Raw genomic sequence first — 24,951 nt, 5'->3', positions numbered from 1 at the left:
AAACAGAATCCCAAACCTTGTTGTATTAATTTCCATTGCCTGAATCCCACCACACCTCCTCTAACATCCTTCCCTCCTAGGCTGAATTGTTTTGAGGGCAAGATTTGCACCTTGAACCTATGTAAGCCTCTCTGTATGTTCTTAGCACCTAGGGACTTCAGCATATGGCAGGTGCTTATAGTGCTTGTTGACAGAAAGAAGATAGAATAAATTGAAAAAAAAACAATCAGAGATTTTTCTGGATTCTTAAATATCGTCCATAAAAACTCAAATTTCTTGGAAAGAATTAGAACTTCATCAGTTAGACTGATGCCTAACTGATTCTTTTCTAACACCTGGGTAAAATCAAGAAGACAGTGGACGTCTTGAGGGAAGAGCATAGGGAGAAGGAAGGAAATGTGATTTCTGAGCTGGGGGCAGGAAGAAAAGGATATGCTGAGAAGTGAGGGGGTGGTGGTGGAGGGGGATGCCTTTGAGAAACAATCTATTTTCCTTTATAGCCCTGCCACTCACCTATTTGCCAGGGAACTGGTGAAGAGCCATTTCTACTTTGGACACCTGTGTCTAGCAGTAATGAAAAAAAAAAATCTGCACTGTTACTCATCAGCCCATCATCCAACCTAGGAGGGCCAAGGAGGCCAGTGCAAAGACCAGGTTCTTGAAGCCTGTATGAAAAACTGCTTCTCTGGACCCCTCTCTTCCCCTGATTTCTGTCACCTACAGCGGGGCAGGGGGTGCGGTGGGGTGGGATGTCATCCAGGAGGAAGAGCAAGGATCAGATATGCTGGAAGAGGAGCCCCCGGAACTGTCAGCTTGTGTCTCGCAGGCAGACTTACCTCTGACTCCACAGAGATGCCATGTGGGAACTCCCTCAGATTCCCTCTCCTCCCTTGTTAACACTCCTCACAGCAGCACCCAGCTGCATTTTTTCTTTCCTGGGTGTGCAGCTACAGTTGTAGACATGACAAATGCTGAATCTTGCAACCAAGATGGCCTTCGGTAGGCGAATAGACAGATAAACTGTGGTAATTCAGACAATGGGCTGTTATTCGGCACTAAAAAGAAATGAGCTATCAAGCTAGGAAAAGACATGGAGAAAGTTTAAATGCATGTTCCTAGGTGAAAGAAGCTGGTCTGAAAAGGCTACGTACTGTGTGATTGCAGCCGTGGAGCAGTCTGAGTGAAGTCAAGGTAAACGTGGACTTTGAGTGATGATGACACATCACTGCAGGCTCAGCAATTGTTGATGATGGGGAGGCTATGCCTGTGTGGGGCTCTCTGCACAGAGGGCACCCACCCTGGCAGGACAGCTGATGCCAAAGTGAGTGCAGGTCAGACGTCCCAGGGTGCTTGGTACAAGGGGTGGCCTGGCGGGGTGGCTAGATCTGAGACACACACGAACCAGGGTTTCCCACAGTACTTTGTGCAGAGGCACCCTGTGGAGGACAGCTGGAGCCTGAGTGGTGCGGGCCTGGAATGTTCCAAGGACTCTGCCCCTGTCACCTCGGTGCAACTCCTGGAGCTGTATGTGGTGAGTAGTGACCAGGGGTGTCCCGCGTGCACTGTGCTGACGCCAGCTTGGTGGGATGGCTTGAGCTGGTGTGGGCTGGGGGCCCTGGGGCCCACTGAGGCAGCAGGCAGGCTGTGATGCCCGGAACCCTGCTCCTATCCACGCTATCAAGGCGGAGGGGCATCCTAAATCACGCGCTCCACAGAGTTCTGGCCGCTCCCCAGCCTTTGGCAGGGCTCCAGGGCTGGTTCCTCTATGTTCTGGTTGCTCTCTTCGGTGCCCCGGGCGTCAGGGCCCCGGAACCCCGCTCCCATTCATGTTACGAAGGTGAGGGAAGCAGAAACCACAGGGCTTGCCAGCCCCTCCAGCCCCGGAGAGAGTTCTAGCAAGCCCTCCCCTGTTTACTGGAGGGCAAGTTCCCTTATATTCTATTTGTGCTTTTAAACCTCAGCTTTTTTCTGTGCCCCAGGGCAGAGGACTCTCCTCCCAGGCCCTCAGTACCACCCCTCTCCAGTGCAGTTAGCGGGGTAGGGCTGGGGCTTTTCCTCCTCACCGGGCATGGCTCTGTCGCCTTCTCAATCCCGCCTCTATGTTTCTTTGTGCAGAACCTGTCTGGTCAGCCCTCAGTTCCCCATAAAGACCTGTCTGTAGAGGGGGTGGATTCAGGGCCTTCCGGGGACACCGTCTTGGACCGGAACCCCTCTGGATCCTCGCCTCCCAAACTGGTCCCAGGACCAGCCCCTAGAGCAGCATTCCCCGAGGGCCTCAGAAATGCAGAATCGCAGGGTCCCCGGCATACCTGCTGAACTGCAGTCTTCACTTTGACCAGATTTCCAGGGAAGGAGGTGACATCAAAGATGACTCAAGTTTTCAGCCAGCTTTGGAAAAATGGGATTCAAAATAAAAATTAATGTCAGTTTTATTTATTTTTTAAGATATTATTTATTTATTCATGAGAATACACAGAAAGGAGAGAGAGAGAGAGAGAGAGAGAGAGAAGCAGAGACACAGGCAGAGGGAGAAGCAGGCTCCATGCCGGGAGCCCGACGTGGGACTCGATCCCGGGTCTCCAGGATCCCGCCCCAGGCCAAAGGCAGGCGCCAAACCGCCGAGCCACCCAGGATCCCCTAATGTCAGTTTTAAACATTAAGGACATCATGTTCCTCAGTACCTTGGTAACTTTTGTTACTATTTGTTATTATTTTATTATCCATTTGTTACTATTTCATAGGTATTAACCTGATTAAATCCTTATAATGACCTAGTAGGCTTTTATGGGTGAGAAAAAGAAGACCCAGAGAGGCACAGTCCTGACATTGATCCCAGAGAAGCTGTTCTTTGTCTTCCATTTGCTCACTTATGACATGAGCATATTTTAATATTGTTGGCTTTTGAACCAGCTGAAACTAATTTTGGTTTAAGAAAGGAAACAGGGATCCCTAGGTGGCTCAGCGGTTTAGCGCCTGCCTTTGGCCCAGGGGGGCGATCCTGGTGACCCGGAATCGAGTCTCGTGTGGGGCTCCCTGCATGGAGACTGCTTCTCCCTCCTCCTGTGTCTCTGCCTCTCTCTCTCTATCATAAATAAATAAATCTTAAAAAAAAAAATAAAGAAAGAAAACAAACACACACCTGACATTAGCCCCCTGTATCAGGAGCCTGTGACCAGGTCTGTCTTGGCTGGGTCAGAGGCACAGCCTGGCAGTCTGTCACCCCCCAGTCACCGCTTCTCCACTTGGGTCCCTGTTTCCCTACGCCAGCCACTGGGAATAGGTACCGTCTCTGCTGGTCAAGGACAGTGTCAACCAGGAGGTAACTTAGAGCCAGGCAGCCCTGGGTCAGGATTCCTCCCTCAGTAGGGCAACAGGACACACTCTGGTCCACACTTTGGTGAGCACCAGAGGCAGAGAGGGGTGGAAACCATAGCTCACTCTTCGCTCTGGACAACACTGAAGTTTAAGTTCAAATGTCTATCTTTAACATTACCTCGGAGACCTGTGAAAAATATCAGCATGAAAGGAAAACTTACACATGAGTGTTTTTTTCATAGCAGCATTATTTAAAGGATGCCCAAAGCGGAAACAATCTATGCATTGCTCAACTGATGAATGGATAGTGGTTCAGCTTCACAGTGGGATATTATTTGGCAACAAAAAGAAGTGAAGCATCTATGCAAGGTCCCTGTAAGGATGAACCTTGCACACATTATGTTAATTGAAAGAAGTGAGTCACAAAAAGTCTCATATTGTATAAGTCCAGTTGCATGAAGTGTCCAGAACATGCAAACTCACAGAAAATAAAGTAAATTAAACAATTGCCTCGATCTGTGAGGTTGGATGAGCTGGAGGATGATGATGAAGGTATGAGAGGTTTCTTTTTGGGGAAATGCAACTGTTCTAAAATTCACTGAAGGGATGGTTGCACAAGTCTGTGAATATCATAAAAGCCTTGCAATCCTATGCCATAAAGGGGTGAAGGTAGAGATATAGTAATATCTCAACAAAGCTGTTGGGGAAACTGCCTGTGGGGAGTCCTCCTTAGCACCTTCATTCTGGCCTGCAGTAGCCGAGAGGTCCCAGGATGTGAGCCCTTTGAGGGAACCCTGCTGACCATCTCAGTTCAGATCCGAATGCTTGTAAGACCTTGGACAAGTTACTTCACTTCTCTGGCTGTGTTTCCTCCTCTGTGATATGGGGATGGTGTTATACATTCCCTATAGTGTGACCACACGTGACCTTTGCTCAGTGCCTGGCAGATGGGAAGATTTGGATAAATGTGGGCTTGCATTACCCTCTGGGAAATGAGGATAATGCTACCTACCTCACAAAGTTGCTATGATGACAAAACGAGTTAACGTAAGGAAATTACTTAACTGTGCTGGACACATGGACAGTCACCAATAAATGGTGGGTAGTAGGGATAGCTATCATCAGGGTTGACCAGATTATTATTTTAGTGTGATTTAGGAACAGGAAGTGTATGAGGAGAAGGAGCTTCTAAATTTCAGTCCCCACACACATACACAAAATCTGTTTTAACAGTCCCAACAAAGACCCCTGGTTGTCTTTAGCTTTAAATTAGGACCCAGCATCATCAAGCCCCCAGAGTCATGACCTGTGATGAGTCCTGCTGGCTGCCCTGAGGCAAGGAGGCAGGAAAAGTCACAGTGTTGAGGATGATTCCTTCTTTAAAAGTTGTTGAAGCAGGGAGGTGGAAGCCTGGCCCTCAGAGGCAGGGTGCCCTCAGAAAGCCCTAGAGTGGCTTTGACTTTGACCAAGCAGTTCTCCAAGGTGAGGCAGGAAAAGTCACAGTGTTGAGGATGATTCCTTCTTTAAAAGTTGTTGAAGCAGGGAGGTGGAAGCCTGGCCCTCAGAGGCAGGGTGCCCTCAGAAAGCCCTAGAGTGGCTTTGACTTTGACCAAGCAGTTCTCCAAGGTGAGGCAGCCCTGACTCCTCCTTGGGAGAGATTCTTTTTCTGCCTCTTGTTCCTGAATCTTCATTTTCTCTTCTGTTTCCACTCCAGTGGAATGGAATCAGGGCAGAATCCCCCACAGGGAGCAGGATCAAGCTGCCCCAACTCACTAGAGGCAGGGTACTGAGATGATTTGTGGAGCTGGGGCCCAGAGAAGCCTGGGCTTCTTTTCCAGGCCCTGGTACACATGTTCTCTGTGAGACCCTTTACAACCACAGGGACCAGCCTGGCAGGGTTGGAAGGGTCTGGAAAGATGAGCCTCCCCTGCCTCCCAAGCCACCATGCTTCTGTCTGAGCCTGACCCCATCTCCAGTATTTTTTTTTTTTTTTTTGGTCCCTATACTCAGTGTATATGCCATTCCTATAAGCTCCATCTAACCCCGGTGGCGCAGCGGTTTAGTGTCGCCTGCAGCCCAGGGCGTGATCCTGGAGACCCTGGATCAAGTCCCACGTCAGGCTCTCTGTATGATGCCTGCTTCTCCCTCTGCCTGTGTCTCTGCCTCTCTCTCTCTGTCTCTATGAATAAATAAATAAAATCTTTAAAAAAAATAAAAAATCAAAAAAAAAAAAAACAAAAACATGGCCCACATGTGGTCCCCTTTCAGCCACTGCTGCCACAGCAACCCACACCACCATCTCCACTCACTTGGATTTTAAAAATAGACTCATGAGGGACACCTGGGTGACTCAGACGGTCAAGCCTCCAACTCGATTTTGGGTCAGGTTTTGATCAAAGGATCATGAGATCGAGCCGCATATCAGCATGGAGCTTGCATACGATTCTCTCTCTCTGTCTCCCTCTGCCCCTCCTCATGTTCATGTGTGCTTCTCTTTCTCTCAAAAGCAAACAAACAAATAAATAAAATAAAAAGAGACTCATGACTCTCCCAGGATCAATCTGGTCTTCCAACAGTCCATCATTGAGTTACCAGACTATTTTTTTTTAATTTGTATTATATTATGGGGTGTCTAGGTGACTCAGTGAGTTAAGCATCTACCTTCAGCTCATGTCATGATCCTAGAGTCCTGGAATCAAGCAGCCACTGGCTCTGCTTCTCCCTCTGTCTCCCCAACTTCTTGTTTCCTTTATCTTGCTCACTTGCTCTTGCTCTCTCAAATAAATAAAACCTTTTTTAAAATTTTGTATTATATTTTTAAAAATTTGTATTATTGGGCACCAGGGTGGTTCCATCTTAAGCAGCCAGCTCTTGATTTTGGCTCAGGCCAGATCTCAGAGCTTGGGATCAAGCCTTGCATCAGTGCTTGGGATCAAGTTCTGCACTCAGTGAGAGTTTGCTTGAGGATTCTCAATCTCTCTCTCTCCCATCTTGCACTATTTATTTATTTATTTATTTATTTATTTATTTATTTATTATTTATTCATGAGAGACACAGAGAGAGGCAGAGACACAGGCAGAGGGAGAAGCAGGCTCCCTGCAAGGAGCCTGATGCTGGACTGGATCCCAGGACTCCAGGATCATGCCCTGATGTTCAAAAGGGCATGATGCTCAACCACTGAGCAGATGCTCAACCACTGAGCCAAAGGCAGATGCTCAACCACTGAGCCACCCAGGTGTCTTGCACGGTCTCTCTTTAAAGTGAATAAATAAATCTTTAAAAAATTGTATTATAAAATCTGTAACATCTATGAGAGTATGATTTAAAGAATAAAAATAAACTGAATATCTCATAGGTGCCACCAGCTTAAAAAATAGAAAACTGACACTGTAAAAGGCCCCTGTCTTCCCTTCGAAATTACCTTCCTCCCCTCCCCTTACAGGTAACCCGCATCCTGAATTTTGTGTTAATCATTATTTTGCTTTTTATTTTATTATTTTATTTTTTAAAGATTTTATTTATTTGAGACAGAAAGAGAGAGTACAAGTGGGGAGGAGGGTCAGAGAGGGAGAGGGATAAGTAGACTCCCCACTGAGAAGGGAGCCCAACGACACAGGGTTACGTCCCAGGACCCTGAGATCATGACCTGAGCTAAAGGCAGATGCTTAAATGACTGAGCCACCCACACACCCCTATTTTATTTTTTAAAATAAAATTGCATCTCTATATAATCGATCCATTAGTATTGTTTGTGTTGGACTCATTAGTTCTTCCCTGATTTGCTTCTTTTTCATCATTATGTTTTTGAGATTCATCCATTTTGATGCATTTTAAAATTTAAATCAGATTGTGTTATTCACCTACTCAAAACCCATCAGTGGTTGTCCACCCACTTAGGAATTAAGTCCAATCTCCTTTCTTGTGCTAGAAGTTCTGTACATGATTGGCCATTACTTGTTTCTCTTGTTTTATTTCCTATACTTGCCCCCTCACTTTTTCTGTTCCACCTCCCCTGACTTCCTTGTTTCTCAAACATGCCAACATTGTTTGTGCCTCAAGGTCTTTGCACTGACTGTTCCCTTTGCCTGGAATTCCCTCCCCTATTCCATATGACTTGCTAACCTACTTTGTTCAATTGTCTTCTCAAATGTCACTTCTCAGAGGGCCCCTATTTAATTTATGCTACTTACCTATTTCCTGCCACTCTCTATACTATCTCTTTACCTTGATTTATTTTTATTTATAATATGTCACCATTTGTCCTTATGTTATATATTAATTTGTTTATGTTCAATTTCCCCCATTAAAAGTTGTAGGGCAATTATCTTGTTGTTTATCAGAGAATAGGATATATTAGGCATTCAATAATAATTTTGTGTTAAATGATTGAATGAATTAATGAGGGAGCATAATTTCTATTAGTCCACAACCAAATCACCCAAATATAAGCAATCTAAGTGTAAATATTGTGTTTGTTTTGTAAGTGCAGCTTTAACATAGACACCTGCTCCCACCCGAAGACCCACCCAGTATAGTTGTGCAGATTGCACACTGCACAATGTTAGAGATCACCAAGCATATACACTAGCAATTTTGGAATAGCCACTGTCTCATTATTCACTAGCTTATGTGCCAATTGTTTCACATTCATACTTCACATTCATGTGTCTTTACTTGCACATAATAGAAAATGCAATCCAAACTATGATAAATAAGAAGGGGAATTTGTTGGTTGGTGTGCCTGAAAAGTCCAGCAGAAAAGCAGTCATCAGGGTGACTTACCCAACAGCTCAATAGTGTTATTGCATTTTCTATGGTTGCACTTTCTTTGCACTTCTTTCTGCTCTGCCAATAGGAGGGCTAGCTCCATGTACGAGTGTACCACAAATGATTAGAAGTTGCCTGATTTCTAATTCAAGACTTAAAGGAGGAAAGGCAGAGCTTCTGCCCCAGCATTCCAGCAGGAATCCCGATTGGTCTAGAGTAGATCATGTGCAGAGTCTCAAGAAAATGAACACAGTGAACAGTCTCATGGTTGCACGTGCTGCTCAGCCCTTGTTATCCAGGTTCACTGTGTCCTGGAGGCTGGTCTCCCCAAGCATAGTGTCTGTAAAAGGCAGGAGTAGAACCCAGGTTCTGTAAGTGTGAAGGCAGGTATAGAGGGAGAGTCTACAACAGATGCTGGGTGGACCCCTGTAAATATCCACTAAGTCACCTATATGGAAACTGTGAGGTTAAGGGAGATCATAGATCTATGATCTGGGAGTGATTGAATGAAGCCATGGGTATAAATACAATAATGCTCACTGTGAATTTTGTGAGCATTTCTTCCTAGAGCTAAGGGCAGTCATTAATGTGAGAGCTTGTTTATTTTCAGTTAGAGAGCAAAATCTTCATTTTTAGGTGTCAGATCTGAAACTGTGCCCTAGCTGAGTATGAACTTATGCCCTGGAGGGGTAGTTTCCTCCTGGGCTTTACACACCTTGGATGAGAGTGAGGAGGAAAAGAACATTGTGCTCTTGAGACTTCGATGCTCTCTGTGTTGGCTGATTTGCATTCCTGGGACAGATCCTGCCTCTTTGAAGTGAAGAACCCCACAAGATGTCAGTGGTCAGCGAAGTGCATATGCTAAGTGTCTGGCAATATCCTGGCCTGGGAAAAGAAGCCTCGACCTTCCCCAACGTCGAGCATTTTTTCAAGAAGCTTGGGGCTCCTCCACCAGGTATCACCTATCTGCTTTGGGCCACTTAATGTTGTGAGAAGCACTTCACCTTGTCATGACTCCTGGGTTTCCTCATTGTCCTTTACTAATACATGAAGACGAGCTGCAGGGGAGGGGTGTTAATAAACGTGAAGGAAAGAAGAGGACAGAATGGTTGGAGCATGTACTGGCATGCACTCCTGTGTTTGTGTATGTGTGTGAGTGCCAGTGTGCACGTGTGAGCGCATTACCTTTGTGTGGGGGTTGTGTGTGCATGCATGCGTGTGTCTATGCGTGCATGTGTGACTGTATGGGTGTGCTTGGACCAATAGAGGTGGAGTGATAAATGACTTCTGAGGTTCTAACTCTTTTTTTTTATTATTTTATTTATTTATTCATGAGAGACACACAGAGAGAGGCAGAGACATAGGCAGAGGGAGAAGCAGGCTCCATGCAGGGAGCGCAATGTGGGACTCCATCCCAGGACCCCAGGATCACACCCTGAGCTGAAGGCAGGAGCTCAACCACTGAGCCACCCAGGCACCCTCTATTTCAAGGCATATTCCAAAATGTTCCTTCCTTGTCCTTTTGTGTTTCCTTGGTCCTCTTCTCTCTGTCTGAAGAATCTGGTCTGCACATCTGAGTCCCCTGGACTTTATGTTTCTAGAAGGATGAACAGGAGGGAAGCAGATGGAGTACACCATGTGGCGTCCACATGCACACAGTGCCTACCACACAATACCCATGGAGGCTCCTGCCTTTCAGACCCAGCCAGAAAGCTGCACTGTGCTGCTACCCACGAACTCCCATCATGCAGGGAGGAGGTTTAGTCAGGATTCAACTTACCAGGAACAGGAACTCTCTCAAATTACTGCAAATAAAGAGGAATCTTCTAGACCCTAGTGTGACATACACAGCGATGCCTTGTGGGGTCTGGAAGTTTCTGGGCAGCTTCCCTCTCCACCTTGCTCTCCATGACCTCATGACCTCTTGAGTTCTCTCTGCACTTCTGCTCCTCCCTGCAGACAGCATTTTCTCCCTCCCATAAATTCAGCTTGGATACGGCTTGGTGAACCATGGTATTACTTCTGATCCCAGCTCTGATGCTTAAGACCCTCTGCCCACACTTCCCGCACCATTAGTTATTAGTTAATTAGTTAGTCCTAGAAAGCAAGAGAAGGAGTATATGTATGGCCATGGTGGAGTCTCCTGGCACAAATATGGCAACTTTGGTTCATCTTTTCAGTATGGGCTATGGGGACAAGGTTGTCATGCAATATTTGGGGACATGCTTGTACTAAAAACTAACTCCTTGTTTCCCTGAAATCCAAATTTGACTGAGTGCTCAATGTTTTTCTTTGCTAAATCTGACAGTGCTCTTTGGGGCACTCTGAAAAAGTCTATTCTGAGGGCCAAGGAAATGATAATGATTACCTAGCACCGTTTTTGTCTTCCGGCACAGGTCTCAAATACCAGCTTTACCATTCATAACAAGTATGAATCATGTAGTATTCTGAAGGTAAATTTCTAGACAGGAATCATTATCTTATTAATTAAAAATAATATGATAAGATTACTATTTACATTCTTCTTTGTTCCAAAATAAAATATGAAATGGAGGGGGAAATAAAGCTAGTATGAGTGCACCACAGATTTGTGTTCCAGGGGCCGGACTGAAGATTCCACCAGGTAAAGTAAGTCAGGCTCTTGAAGGATGGTGGAGACTTGGTGATTTTTGGTTCCCTTGCAGGCTTCATCTTCCCCCTTTGTTAATCCTCCCTGTGGAAGGAACAATTCTCACAGCTCTCTGAGAAGTATCATCACTCTTTTGGGGTGGGGGGGGCTTCTAATCAGTAACTTGAGAAATACTAATTCATTGTAAAGTGCAGTTAATGCATCTATGGAATTCCATGGCTATCATGTTTTAAAAAAATACTTATAGGAATTACAAAGAAGATACAAGGATAGTTAAGGTGATGAGATGATGAGAGATTTCTTTATAATTTCATTTATGATTAGTATACCGTCATTCACTAATGTGAAAAATAAAATGTCTTTCTGGGGGCATTGTATAAGACAGGACAATTTATTCAAAACAAACAAAAAAACAACAAAATCTCCGTGTGTTCTTGGGAAAGGTTTCCAGCAGCTTCTGCCAGTCAGTAGCAGCTAGTTTGACAGATAAAAATGAAGACATTGGCAAGCAATGCCATTATTTACAAAGATGATAGACTCCACAGTCATAAGACCCAGAACTGGAGCAAGGGACATGAGGTTATTCCTGAGGCAACTTATAACATCTGAGCAAACACAAGTCTACAAGATGAGGAACCTGGCCTTTCAATCTCTCCGATTTTTACAGGAAGGGTAGGGATCTGGCTGGGCATTAGGAGTATCTGGAGTCTGAGACTCAAATAACAGCAGGACCTGCTGTCTTTTTCTCAAGGTTGTAGTAAAATAAATGACTTGATGTAAAATCGTGCTTTAACCAGACAAGTGTGTAGTAAGCTCTGTATGCGTATTAGCTATTCTTATGATTATATGTTGTGGATTTCCTGTCAACCTCACTTTCTGGTGAGAACTGTGTTTTCTACATAGGAAATACTGCTACTGATAGCGTTTTGGTTTTATATCTTAGTATTTTACTGGAAGGGATTTCTGTCAAGTTCTAAATTCAGTTAGGAAAGTTCCACAGGTATAAGCAAAGAAAGAGGTAAACCAACTCTTGCAAGAATTGAACACCAAATCTGGGCAGCCCCCATGGCACAGCGGTTTAGCGCCACCTGCAGTCCAGGGTGTGATTCTGGAGACCCGGGATCAAGTCCCATGTCAGGCTCCCTGCATGGAGCCTGCTTCTCCCTCTGCCTGTTGTCTCTGCCTCTCACTCTCTCTCATAAATAAATAAAATCTTTAAAAAAAATTTTTTTTTAAAGGAATTGAACATCAAATCCAAGTCAACTGGATGACAAAGATGTATTAATCTATGGAAATGGATTAAGATTATCCTGATTACTAACATCACTTGGCACCTGGCAGAAGCATACAAAATTCCTCTCTGGAGGAAGATGACATAATTCTAGGCTTTAAAATATTACTCAAAAAATTTTGTTTTCAAATACCGTGTCTGACACATCATCAATGCTAACCAGGCTTTCAAGAACATGAGATGATGAGAACAAATACCAGCTTAACAGCAGACAATAGAGACAGACAGGCAGTGACCCAGACACTAGAGTGACTTGATGTAAATGTCAAACTATGCTTACTATATTCATGAAGATAAAAGACAAGTTTGAAACTTTCAGCCAAGAACTGGGAGCTACAAAAAACGACAATCATTTTAAAAGGACCTTTGAGGGGTGCCTGGGTGGCTCAGTCAGTTGAGTATCCAGTTCTTGATTTCAACTCAGGTCGTGATTTCAGGGTCCTGGGATTGAGCCCCATGTTGGGCTCCCTGCTCAGTGGGGAGTCTGCTTCTCTCTCACTCTCTGCCCCTCCCCCCCTTTGCTTGTGTGTACTCTCTTTCTCTCAAGTAAATAAATAAAATATTTTAAAAAATAAAATATAAAAAGGACCTTTGGGGTGCTTGGGTAACTCAGTTGGTTGAAGATCCAACTCTTAGTTTTGGCTCAAGTCATAATCTCAGGGTCATGGGATCAAGTTCCAAGTAGGGATCCATGCTCAGTGGGGAGTCTGTTCAAGATTCTCTCCCTCTCCTTATCCCTGTCCCTGTCCCTCTCCCTCTCCCTCTACCCCACCCCCACTCTTTCTCTCTCTCTCAAATAAATAAATCTTAAAATAAAAATAAAAATAAAAAAAGACCTCTGTGTTTGGGTGGGATGAAATAACTAGCAGTAGACTAGCAGCCCCACCCAGAAGTGGGAAATAAAGATACAATTCAAGTCATCTCCTGAAAGCAATGGGGAGCTGTGGAAGCAGAGAATTAGTGGGCCTAAGATTGAGAGTTGAATTCTGAAAAAAACATTGAAAGTCAAAATAGGGAATTGGCAGAAAGAAAAGCTGCCAGCCTAGCCTTCTATACCTAACACATTTCCTTCAAGAATGAAAGTAAAATCAAGGCATTTCAGATATACAAAATGGAGAGAAGACTCTAAAGCCAGAAAGAATATCATCCCTATAGAAGTTTTCAAATACTAGAATGAAAATGAGAAATGGGAAAAGGCAAATATATCAGTAAACCTAAATGAATATTGTTTTTATAAAGTAATAATAATAATAATAATATATTGTGACATATACCCATGTGTTAGAGAGTAGAAAGGAAGACTAAAAGGGAAGGAAGAGAAGAAAGAGAGGAAGGAAGAGAAAAAGAATAGATAGAAAAAATGTAAACATACAATAGCATATACGCCAGCAAAAGCACAAAGTTGGGAGAAGGTAAAAAAAGTTAAATCATTTTAAATTCCTAGCTTTAGTAGGGAGGAAGATAACTGTAAATTAACATTTGATTTTGATAATTCAAGGATTCACAGTATAATTTCTAAAAGACTAGTAAACGAACATAGAAACATAAAAAATTATTTAAAAATAAAGAATTCCCAAAAAAAAGAAAAAAGAAGAGTAAAAAGGAAGTAACATTGAATAGGCAGGACAAATAGAAAATACATGCATATGTCTGTACCAATGTATATGGAGTAGATATAAATTTGAATGTATCAGTAAGTACATGTAATGTAAGTAGCCTAACCTCTATAAAAAGGCAAAAAAATTCAAATATTAAAGAAAAAATTCAAACACATGCTGCTTACCAGCAGCATATCTCAATACATGGATACAGAAGGTTGACTATAAAACAAACAAACAAAAAACAGAAAAAATATGTAGCTATACTATTATCAGACAAAATTGATTTTAAAGCTGTAAGCATTACTAGAGATGAAAGAGAGACATTTCATGATGATAGAAGGTTCAATTCACCAGGATAATATAGCAATTCTAAATTTGTGTGGATGAAATAACATGGCCTCAAAAAATATTATAGCAAACACTGATAGAACTACAAGCAGAAATCAGTAAATTAACAATTACAATGCAAGATTTTGAATACTTCTCTCAGTAACAGAAGAAATAGACACTAATTATTAAGGCTATCAAAAATTTGAACATGATAAACGACTTAATGGACCTGTCTAGAACATTGCACATGACAGCTGCAGATAGACGTAATGGGTAGTATAGCAAGTTGCAACACACTTTAGAGTGGAAATCATACTGCAGTTCTCCCTCCATGGTTCCTAGGAAGTGGTTTCCAAAGCCCTGTGAATTTCCTAAGTGTTGAGAGAGATAAGGGGTGTCTTTTGTTATGTTAACGAAGTGACTTTTGGAAAGTTTAAGGATGAAGACTGCTTGCCAGTGGAGCCAACCATAGGATTAAAGGATTAGATTTTTTCAGTTTTACCCCTGATCTCCTGGAGGAGAGAGAGAGAGGCTGGAGATTGAGTTCAGGCACCAGTGGTCTATGATTTAATCATCATGCCTATATAAAAAATCCTCCATAAAAGCCCAAAAAGACAGAGTTCAGAGAGCTTCTGGATTGGCAAACACGTGGAGATTCGGGGAGAGTCATGTGGCTGGAGAGGGCATGAAAGCTCTGCACCATTCCCTAGACCTTGCTCTATGCATCTCTTCATCTGGCCATCCCTGAGTTATATTTTTTATAACAAACTAGTGATCCAGTAAGTAAAAAGTTTCTCTGAGTTCTGTGAGCCGTTCTTTCTAGCAAATTAATCAAACCCAACAAGGAGGTTTTGGGAACCTCTGATTTATAGCCAGTTTGTCAGAAGTATAGCTAACAGGGGCACCTGGGAGGCCCAGTCACTTGAGCGTCTGCCTTTGGCTCAAGTCATGATCCCAGGCTCCTGGGGATCAAGCTCCACATCAGGCTTCCTGCTCAATGGGGAGCCTGCTTCTTCTTCTCTCTCTCTCTCTCCCCGCAGAACCCCCTGATTGTGCTCTCTCTCTCTCTCTCAAATAAATACATGAAATATTTTTTTAAAAAGTACAGCTAACAAGTTGTACTGTAGGAGTGAACCATAACTTGTATAACCTGATGCCATCTCCAGGCAATAGTGTCAGAATGGAGTTGAATTATAAGACTCTCAACTGGTATCCAGAGTATTGCTTTGTGATGTAGAGGGAACTGCACCACCACACACATGTACAGGTCAGAAATAATCTCAGAATCAAGAGATATATACTCTATTTTCTGATCACAATGCAATCGAGCTAAAAAGCAATAACAAAATATAACTAGAAAAATTTTTATGTTCTGAAAGGAATAAACATATTTCTAAATATTTAAGATGTCAAATGGTAAATTAGGAATATTTTGAACTGCATAATAAAAATAGTGCATATTGAATCATGGGACTATAGCTAAAGCAATGCTTGAAGAGAAGTATTTCCTAAATGCATATATTTGCAAAGAAGAAATGCTGAAAATCAATGAACTCAAGATTCATCTAAAAAAGTTGGGGAAAGAACTGCAAATTAAAATGAAAGAAGTAGAAGAAAGGAAATAATGATGAGAACAGAAATTAATGAAATAGAAAAAAAGTACTCTAGATCAACAAAACCAGCATGGTTTATGACAGCCCAGGGGAAAGACACTGAAATATGCTGCATGCTTGTTATGTGTTTTACAATCTGAAGGGTCTTTAAAAATGTAATTTAATTTTATTCTTTTTAAATAGCCTTATTAAGATATAATTCACAAACCATAAAGTTTCTCTACTTAAAGGATACAATTCAATGATTTTAGTACATTCATAGGATTGCACAACCCTACATCTAATTTTAGAACATTTTGGTCCCTATGTAAAGAAACTTCATCCTCTTGAGCAGTCACTCCCCATTCTTTTTCGTGTTCCCCTCTCCCACCCAAGCTTGGCTGCTGCTAAAATAAATTTTTTTCTTTATGAATTTCCCTTCCTGACATTCCATAGAAATGAAATCTTACAACATGTGGTCCTTTGTGTCCAGCTTCTTTTGCTTAGCATAACATTTCTGAGTTTCATCCATGTCGTCACATGGATCCGTACTTCATTCTATTATATGGATGTGCCACATTTGTGTATCTTTTCATCAGTTGAATGACATTTGGCTTGTTTTCATTTTCTGGCTTTTAGAAATAATGCTGCTGTGGACACTCACATATAACTTTGTGGATGCATGTTTTCATTTCTTGAGCTGAAATGTTCTTTATTTATCCTGGGTGCATGTACTTTGTTAGATATATGATTTGCAGATATTTTTTCCCATTCTGTGGGTTGTTTTTTTGCTTTCTTGATGTTATTATTTATATAACAAAAGTTTTTTTAATTTTGACTTAGTCCTAAGGATTGTTTAGTTCATTTTGTGTATAGTGTAATGTTTATATCAGTTGTGTAAGATGAGTGTTGCTGTAATCATTTTATATGAAAAATAACTGTGACTGAGTCTAAATGAATTCCCCAAGACCAAACCAATATGCATGGAAACTGGGATTTATTTTTTTATTATTTTTTTAAAAGATTTATTTATTTATTTATTTATTTATTTATTTATTTATTTATGATAACAGAGAGAGAGAGAGAGAGAGAGAGAGAGAGGCAGAGACACAGGAGGAGGGAGAAGCAGGCTCCATGCCGGAAGCCCGACGCGGGACTTGATCCTGGGATTCCAGGATCGCGCCCTGGGCCAAAGGCAGGCGCTAAACCGCTGAGCCGCTGAGCCACCCAGGGATCCCTGGAAACTGGGATTTAGATATAAATTTCAGACCAAGGCCAGACACAAATTTTACTTTATCACAAAGTCCATCTAGCATTTATACAATATGAAATCTCAGTGACATTTTAAGTTGGAATTTTATTTAAGGGTATACTCATTTAATGAAATACTGTTTCATTAGCTATTTAGATCTGGGGGAAAAAAATCTTCTGGGGCTGGAGTTCATTAAAAAGACATGTATTATGAGATGAAAATACATATCAGAAAACCAACTAGACTCTCTAGAGCAGGTTTAATGAGTCTCATAAACCACATTCCATTACATTTTATCTCTTAATTAAATGCTACATTAGCTATTAAAATACAGCATTTCTGCTGTATAGCTAGCAATATCACTAATATCAAAAGATAGTAAATAGATATCTTAAGCCAGCTACATCATGGCATCAAGTAGCTGATGTTTTCTGTGGGTGAAGAAAACTGAAATGGAGCATGAATGAATAATCGTTACCAGAAGGAAAAAGAAAAATAAGTGGGGAAGAAAAGAGTAATCATTTACTTTTGAAGGCAAATGATCTAAACAATACTTGTTTATGAAACTGTTGATCTGAAATGAAAGTCAAATGATCTGGCCATTTGGGAATACATTTTGTTGGAAAGTTTCAAAGTTCAGTACAAAGTATAGGAAATTGTTAGTGTGTGACTTCTGGGGAAGATGGCAGAGTAGGAGGATCCTAGGTTCACTTCGTCCTGTGGATATAGCTAGATAAAACTCAGAACAGTGTAAATAATCCAAGAAATGACCCAAAGGCTAGCAGAATAAACTCCACAACTAAATATAGAGAAGAGGACACAATGAAGAAGGTAGGGAAGGCAAAGACACAGTTAGGAGCTATAGGGACTCATGGGACTATCCAAAGGAGGGAGGGCCACCATGGCCATGGAGAGAGGAGAGAAATAAACCCCACACTGGGGAGCCTGCACAGGAAAGATCAATCTCCATAACATTTGGCTTTGAAAATCAAATTTTGTGAGTTCTTACAACCAGTGGGACTTAAAACCTGGAATTCTTAAAAATCAGTACCTTGGCTCTGGGAGGCCTGCTGAGCTGGAGAAAACTGAGTCTCTACCCTTAAAGAGACAGCACAAAAAAACAGCCCACAGGATACAGCATCAAAGCAGAAGTTTGAAAGGTGTTTGGGGCATACCAGAAGAAAAGTTGTTTACTGATCTTGGAGCATGTCCTGGAAGGATAGAAATCACTGGGGAGCTCCTCCAGGAACAAAGGAACTGGCAGGAACTCTCCCTCCCACACCCCCCAGCATAAACATACAGCCACTCATAGGATTCAGAACATAATTTGCTAGAATTACCACCCCGCCCCCCACACTTTCACTGATCCACACCTCTGGGTACCCTGCCTCAGTCCCAGTGTTCAGGAACCCCTTCTGCAGAGAAAGAACAGTGTTCAAAGCTTCTGAGCACCACTGCCCTGATGCCCCAACCCAATGCTTCAAAAAAAAATTTCTTCCCCCTTTTCTTTTTCTCCTTTTGGGACTCCTATATGACAAATATTATTACATTTGATAGTGTTGCTGAGTTCTTAAAGTATGTTCTCATTTTGCATAATTTTTTTCTCTCACTTACTCAGTTGAGTTACTTTCCTTACTCTGTCCTCCAAGTCACTGATTTGGCTAGTCCACTATTTGTTCCATTTAGTGATTTTTTAAATTTCATTTATTGTTTTTCGTCTCTGATTGGTTCTTTTCTATCACATTCTTAAGGGTCCTACTTATGTCCTCTACACTTTTCTTAAGTTCAGAGAGTTTCTTCATGATTGTTATTTTAAATTCTCTATTGGCTATATTACTTATTTCCATTTCCCTTAGGTCTCTTGCTATGATTTGTTCCTATTCTTCCATTTGGGACATATTCCTCTGTCTCCTCATTTTGCCTAATTCTCTGTGTCTGTTTCTGTGTGTTAGGAAAGAAAACTATGTCTCCTACACTTGAAAGCAATGGCCTTATTGAAGAAGTCTTGTTATGCCATGCCATGCAGTGTTCTCTGTTCACCAGAATCTGGCACTTCAGAGGTGTCTCCTATGTTTGATGCATGTGCCCTACCATTGTAGTTGAGCTACTTTTTCTTTCAGTTCAGTAATTTGCAATGGCTCTCTTTGCCTGTTGTGAGCCACATTGGGTCCCTACGGTGTTAGTGGGCCAGTTTGGGTCTACCTTGGGCTTGAGTTGAGTCAGACCAGGTGTTTGCCAGAGACACGCTAGCCCTACACCATAGGGCACTTACCCTGTGTTATCCCCTGAGAAGCTTTCATTATTGAGAAGGGCCTATAGTCAGACCAGTTCTCTTCTTCCAGCCTTCCTGATGGGGGTTCCATCTGACTGGTGTGTGTATGGTTATTTTTTCCTTTCTTCAAGACAGGAGTCAATTTAGAGAGGGGATGGGCACTACAGGGGATGCTGGCACACTGCCAGGTCTGTGGTACCACCGTCTATGTATTCTGGCTAAGAGAGTATTGGAGAGGGTGGACCTCCTGAAATATAGTAGAAATAATAGCAGTAAACTTCCCAAATCGGGGAGGGGGGGCAGAAAACAGAAATCCAGATCCAGGAGGCATAAAGATTCTCCAACAAAATCAACCAAGGAGGGCACACTAAGACATATAGTAATAAAGATGGCAAAAAAGTAGTTACAGAGAATTTTAAAAGAAGCAAAAGAAATCAATCACATACGAGGGAAACCTCACAGGACTATAAGTGGATTTTTCATCAGAAACTTTGCAGGCTAGAAGGGAGTATCATGATAAATTCAAAGTGCTAAAAGGAAAAAAATCTTCAGCCAAGAATACTCTATCCAGCAAGGCTATCATTCAGAATAGAAGGAGAGTTAAATAGCTTCCCAAGCAAACAAAAGTTAAAAGAATTAGTGACCACTAAATCATCCCTACAAAAAATGTTAAAGCAGTCTTTGAGTGGAAAGGAAAGACCATAAGCAAGAGTAGGGAAAGTGGGAAGCACAAAAGCAGTAAAAATAAGTATATCTGTAAAAATCAGTGAAGGAATTCACAAAATAAAAGGATGTAAAGTACACCATATACCTAAAACATAGGGAGGAGAGGAGTAAAGAATGGGTTCAAATTTAAGTGACCATCAACTTTATATACACTGCTATATACAGAAGATATCATATCCAGACTGAATGGAAACCACAAAGCAAAAACCAGTAATAGATATGCAAAGAATAATGAGAAGAGATCCAAATATATCACTAAATAAAGCCAGCTACTCATGATAGAAGAGAGCAATAGAAGAAAGGAATGGAGAATAACTACAAAAACAATCATAAAACAAGTAACAAAATGTCAATAAATGCCTCTCATCTTAATTACTTTGAATATAAATGGCCTAAATGCTCCACTCAAAAGACTCATGTATATGCTGCCTATAAGAGATGAGACCCATCTCAGACCTAAAGATGCTTGCAGATTGAAAGTGAGGAAATGGAGAAACATTTATTACACACAAATGAATGTGAAAAGAAAGCCAGGAGAGCAATGCTTATCTCAGACAGGATAGTTTTTAAAACAAAGACTGTAAGAAGAGGCAAAGAAGAACCCTATGTAATAATTCAAGGAAGAATCCAACAAGAAGATATAAGAATGCAAATATTTATATACCCAACATCGGAGCACCCAAATACTTTAAGTAGTTGATAACAAATATAAAGGATGCAATCAATAACAATAGGGGACATGAACACTCCATTTATATCAATGGATAGGCCATACAAACCAAAAATCAACAAGGAAACTGTGCCTTTGAATATTGGTATGACATATTGGACCAGATGGATTTAACAGACATATTCAGAGTATTCCATCCTAAAAAAACAGAAACACATCTTTGTAATGTGCTCCTGGAACATTCTCCTAAATAGATAACATATTAGGCCATAAAACTAGTCTCAACAAACTCAAAAATATCAGTCATACCATGCATCTTTTCTGACCACATGCTTTGAGACTAGAAATCAACCACAAGAAAAAATCTATAAGGAGCACAAATACATGGAGGTTAAATAACATACTACTAAACAATGAATGAACTAACCAAGAAATCAAAAGGAAAATTTAAAAGACACATGGAGACAAATGAAAATTAAAACACAACGATTCAAAATCTTTGGGATGCAGCAAATGCTGTTCTAAGAGCAAAGTTTATAACCATACAGGCCTAACACAAGAAGCAAGAAAAATCTTAAGTAACCAACCTAAATTTCTACCTAAAGTTGCTAGAAAATGAAGAATAAAAAAGTCCAAACCCAGCAAAAGGAAGGAAATAATAAATATCAGAACAGAAATAAATAATATAGAAAATTAAAAAATCAATAGAACAGATCAATGAAACTAGGAGCTGGTTCTTTGAGAAGATCAACAACACTGGTAAAACTTTAGCCAGACACATTTAAAAAAGAGAGAGAGGGCTCAAATAAATAAAATAAGAAATGAAAGAGGAATAATAACTGACACCATAGAAAGACAAAGGATAATGAGAGTATTATGAAAAATTATATGCTAACAAATTGGAAAACCCAGAAGAAATGAATAAATTTCTAGAAACATATAACCTAAAATTAAATCAGAAAGAAACAGAAAATTTGAACAGATCAATTACCAGCAATGAAATTGAATCAGTAATCAAAAAACTCCCAACAAGCTTAAAGTCCAGGAACAGATGGCTTCATAGATTAATTCTACCAAATATTCAAGAAGAGCTACTACCTATTCTTCTCAAACTGTTCCAAAACAGAAGAGGCAGAAAATCTTCCAAATTCATTCTATGAAGACTGCTTTACCCTGCTTCTGAAACCAGAAAAAGACACTAAAAAAATAAAAGAGAAAGAGAGACAACTACAGGTCAATATCTTTGATGAACTCTGATGCAAAGCTCTTCAACAAAATGCTAGCAAACTGAATCCAGCAATATATTTTTTAAAATCATACACCATAATCAAGTAGATTTAGTCCCTGGATGCAGGAGTGGTTCAATTTTCATAAATCAATCAATGTGATACATCACATCAACAAGATAATATTAAAATCTGTATAATTATCTCAATAGATACAGAAAAAAGCATTTAACAAAATATCCATTTATGATTTAAAAATAGTCCACAAGTGGGTTTAGAGGGAACATGCTTCAATGTAATAAAGGCCATTTGTGAAAAACCCACAGTTAACATCATACTCAATGATAAAAAACAGAGCTTTCCCCCCACTAATATCAGAAATAAGACAAGGATGTCTGCTTTCACCACTTTTATTCAACATAATACTGAAAGTCCTAGCCATAGCAATAGAACAAGAAAAATAAATAAAAGCCATCCAAATTGGTAAGGAAGAAAAAAATGAAAGTAAAACATTCACTATTTGCAGATGACATAATATTATACAGAGGAAATTATAAAGACATCACCAAAATCTCCTAGAACTGATCAATGAAATAGGTAAGATCAAAGGATACAAGATCAATGTATAGAAATCTGTTGCATTTCTTTTTTTCTTTTTTTATTATTTTTTTAAAAGATTTTATTTATTTATTCATGAGAGACACACACACACACAGAGAGGCAGAGACACAGGCAGAGGGAGAAGCAGGCTCCATGCAGGAAGCCTGATGTGGGACTCGATCCTGGGTCTCCAGGATCACGCCCTGGGCTGAAGGTGGCCGGGCTGCCCTCTGTTGCATTTCTATACATTGATAATGAAGCAACAGAAAAAGAAATTTAAAAAGCAATCCCATTTATAATTGCACCAAAAATAATAAAATACCTAGAAATAAGTTTAACCAAGTAGGTGAAAGATCTATACTCTGCAAACTATTAAGACACTGATGAAAGAAATTAAAGACGATACAAACAATGAAGAGATAATCTGTGCTCATGAATTGGAAGAACAAATATTGTTAAAATGTCTTTACTATCTAAAGCAATCTACAGATTTAAAGCAATCTCTATTAAATACCAAAGCATTTTTCATAGAAATGGGACAATCCTAAAATTTGTGTGGTACTACAAAAGACTCCAAATAGCCCAAATAATCTTGAAAGAGAAAAATAAAGCTGGAGGTATCCAGATTTCAAGTAATACTATAAATCTGTAGTAGACAAAACAATATGGTTCTGGCACAAAAATAGACACATAGATCAATGTAATAGGGTAGAAAGCCCAGAAACAAACCCATGCTTCTATGGTCAATCATAGAATTCTTTGACAAAAGAAGCAAGAATATGCAATGGGAAAAAGATAGTCTCTTCAACAAATGGTATTGGGAACACTGGGAACATGCAAAAGAATGAAACTGAACCCCTTTCTTATACCATACACAAAAATAAATTCAAAATGGATTAAAGACCTAAATGTGAGTCCTGAAACCACAAAAATCCTAGAAGAGAGCACAGGCAGTAATTTCTCTGACATCAGCCATAGCAACATTTTCCTAGATATATCTCCTGAGCCAAGGGAAACAAAAGCAAACATAAGCTATTGAGACTACATCAAAATAAAGTGCTTCAGCACAGCAAAGGAAACAGTCAACAAAACTAAAAGACAACCTACCAAATGGAAGAAAGTATTTACAAATGACATATCTGATAAATATATAAAGAACTTATACACTCAACACCAAAAAAGCATAATCCAATTAAAAAATGGGTAGAAGACATGAACAGAAATTTCTCCAAAGAAGACATACAGATGGCCATTAACACATAAAAAGATACTCAACATCACTCATCATCAGAGAATTGCAAATTAAAACTACAATGAGTTATCACTTCACACTATTGAGAATGACTAAATTAAAAAAAACACACACACTCAAGAAACAGCAGATGTGTGCAAAGATCTGGAGAAAAAGGAACCGTCGTGCACTGTTGGTGAGAATGCAAAGTGGTGCAGCCATTGTGGAAAACAGTATGGAAGGTTCTTCAAAAATTACATCTAGAACTATGCTATGATCCAGCAATCACACCACTGGATATTTAACCAAAAATACAAAAACACGGATTCAAAGAGATATGTGAACCCCGATGTTTATAGAAGCATTGTTTACAATAGCCAAACTATGGAAGCAGCCCAAGTGTACATCGATTGATGAATAAAGAAGAGGTGGTATACTATGGAATATTATTGAGCTCTAAGAATGAAATCTTGCTGTTTGTAACAACATGGATGTAAGGTATTATGCTAAGTGAATTAAGTCAGTCAGAGAAAGACAAATACCATCTGATTCCAGTCATATGTGGAATTTAAGAAACACAACAAAGAAGCAAAAAACCCAAACAAATCAACAAAGGGGAAAAAATAGAGAGGTAAACTAAGAAATAGACTCTTAACTATAGGGAACAAGCCAGTGGTTACCAGGCGGTAGGTAGGGGGATGGGTGAAGTATGTGATGGGGATTAATGAATGCACTGGGTGATGTATGGAAGTGTTGAATCACTTTAGTGTACTCCTGAAGCATAAGAGTATTTGTTAACTATATTGGAATTAAAATAAACATAATTTTTAAAATATTTTCTTTATTTGAAAGAGAGAGAATGTGCAAGAGAGCACGAGCAGGGGGAAGGGCAGAAGGAGAGGGAGAAGCAGGCTACCTGCTGACCAGCCTAATGTGGGGGCTCGATCTCTGGACCTGAGCCAAAAGCAGACACTTAACGACTGAACCACCCAGGTGCCCCCATAATAAAATTTTTTCAAAAGATCAGTGCAAAGTACTGAGAAAAAATAAAAGAGAGACAGAGAAGTTCATAAGTGATAACTTTTCTTTGTTAGAGAAAATTCAACCACTAAATCCTTGTTTCCTGAATTAGAGGTGGACTGTAACTCAGCCTTCTTATCCAAGAGATTAACTAGAATGAGAAATTGGCAAGGATGGAAGAAATGCACCAGGCAGGGTGTATTGACATTACAAATGTCTTAGCAAGGACACTAAAGGACAACTCTGCTTTGGGATTACTGTTTTAGTTCCGGCTTTTTTAACCAAATACCAAAAACCGGGTGGCTTAAACAATAAGCATTTCTTTCTCACTGTTCTGATAGCTGCAGTCCCAAAAGAAGATAATAGCAGGTTCAGTTCCTGATCAGGGCTCTTTTCCTGGTTTGCAGAGCAGATGTCCTCTTGCTGTG

General features: G+C 40.5%; 1 long non-coding RNA gene across 1 annotated transcript in view; it reads right to left on the bottom strand.

Moving 5' to 3' along the window:
* Positions 1-9,442: 9,442 nt before the first annotated feature.
* The window catches only part of LOC140594422 (uncharacterized), a 28,825-nt gene continuing 13,316 nt past the window's right edge, over positions 9,443-24,951 (bottom strand). Inside the window, exon 3 of the long non-coding RNA XR_011995165.1 lies at positions 9,443-9,680. This is a non-coding gene — a long non-coding RNA (uncharacterized lncRNA). The remainder of the gene's footprint in view (positions 9,681-24,951) is intronic.

Source organism: Vulpes vulpes, chromosome 11, assembly GCF_048418805.1.
Source record: "Vulpes vulpes isolate BD-2025 chromosome 11, VulVul3, whole genome shotgun sequence".
NCBI lineage: Eukaryota > Metazoa > Chordata > Mammalia > Carnivora > Canidae > Vulpes > Vulpes vulpes.
This window is presented reverse-complemented; position numbering and strand designations above follow the sequence as displayed.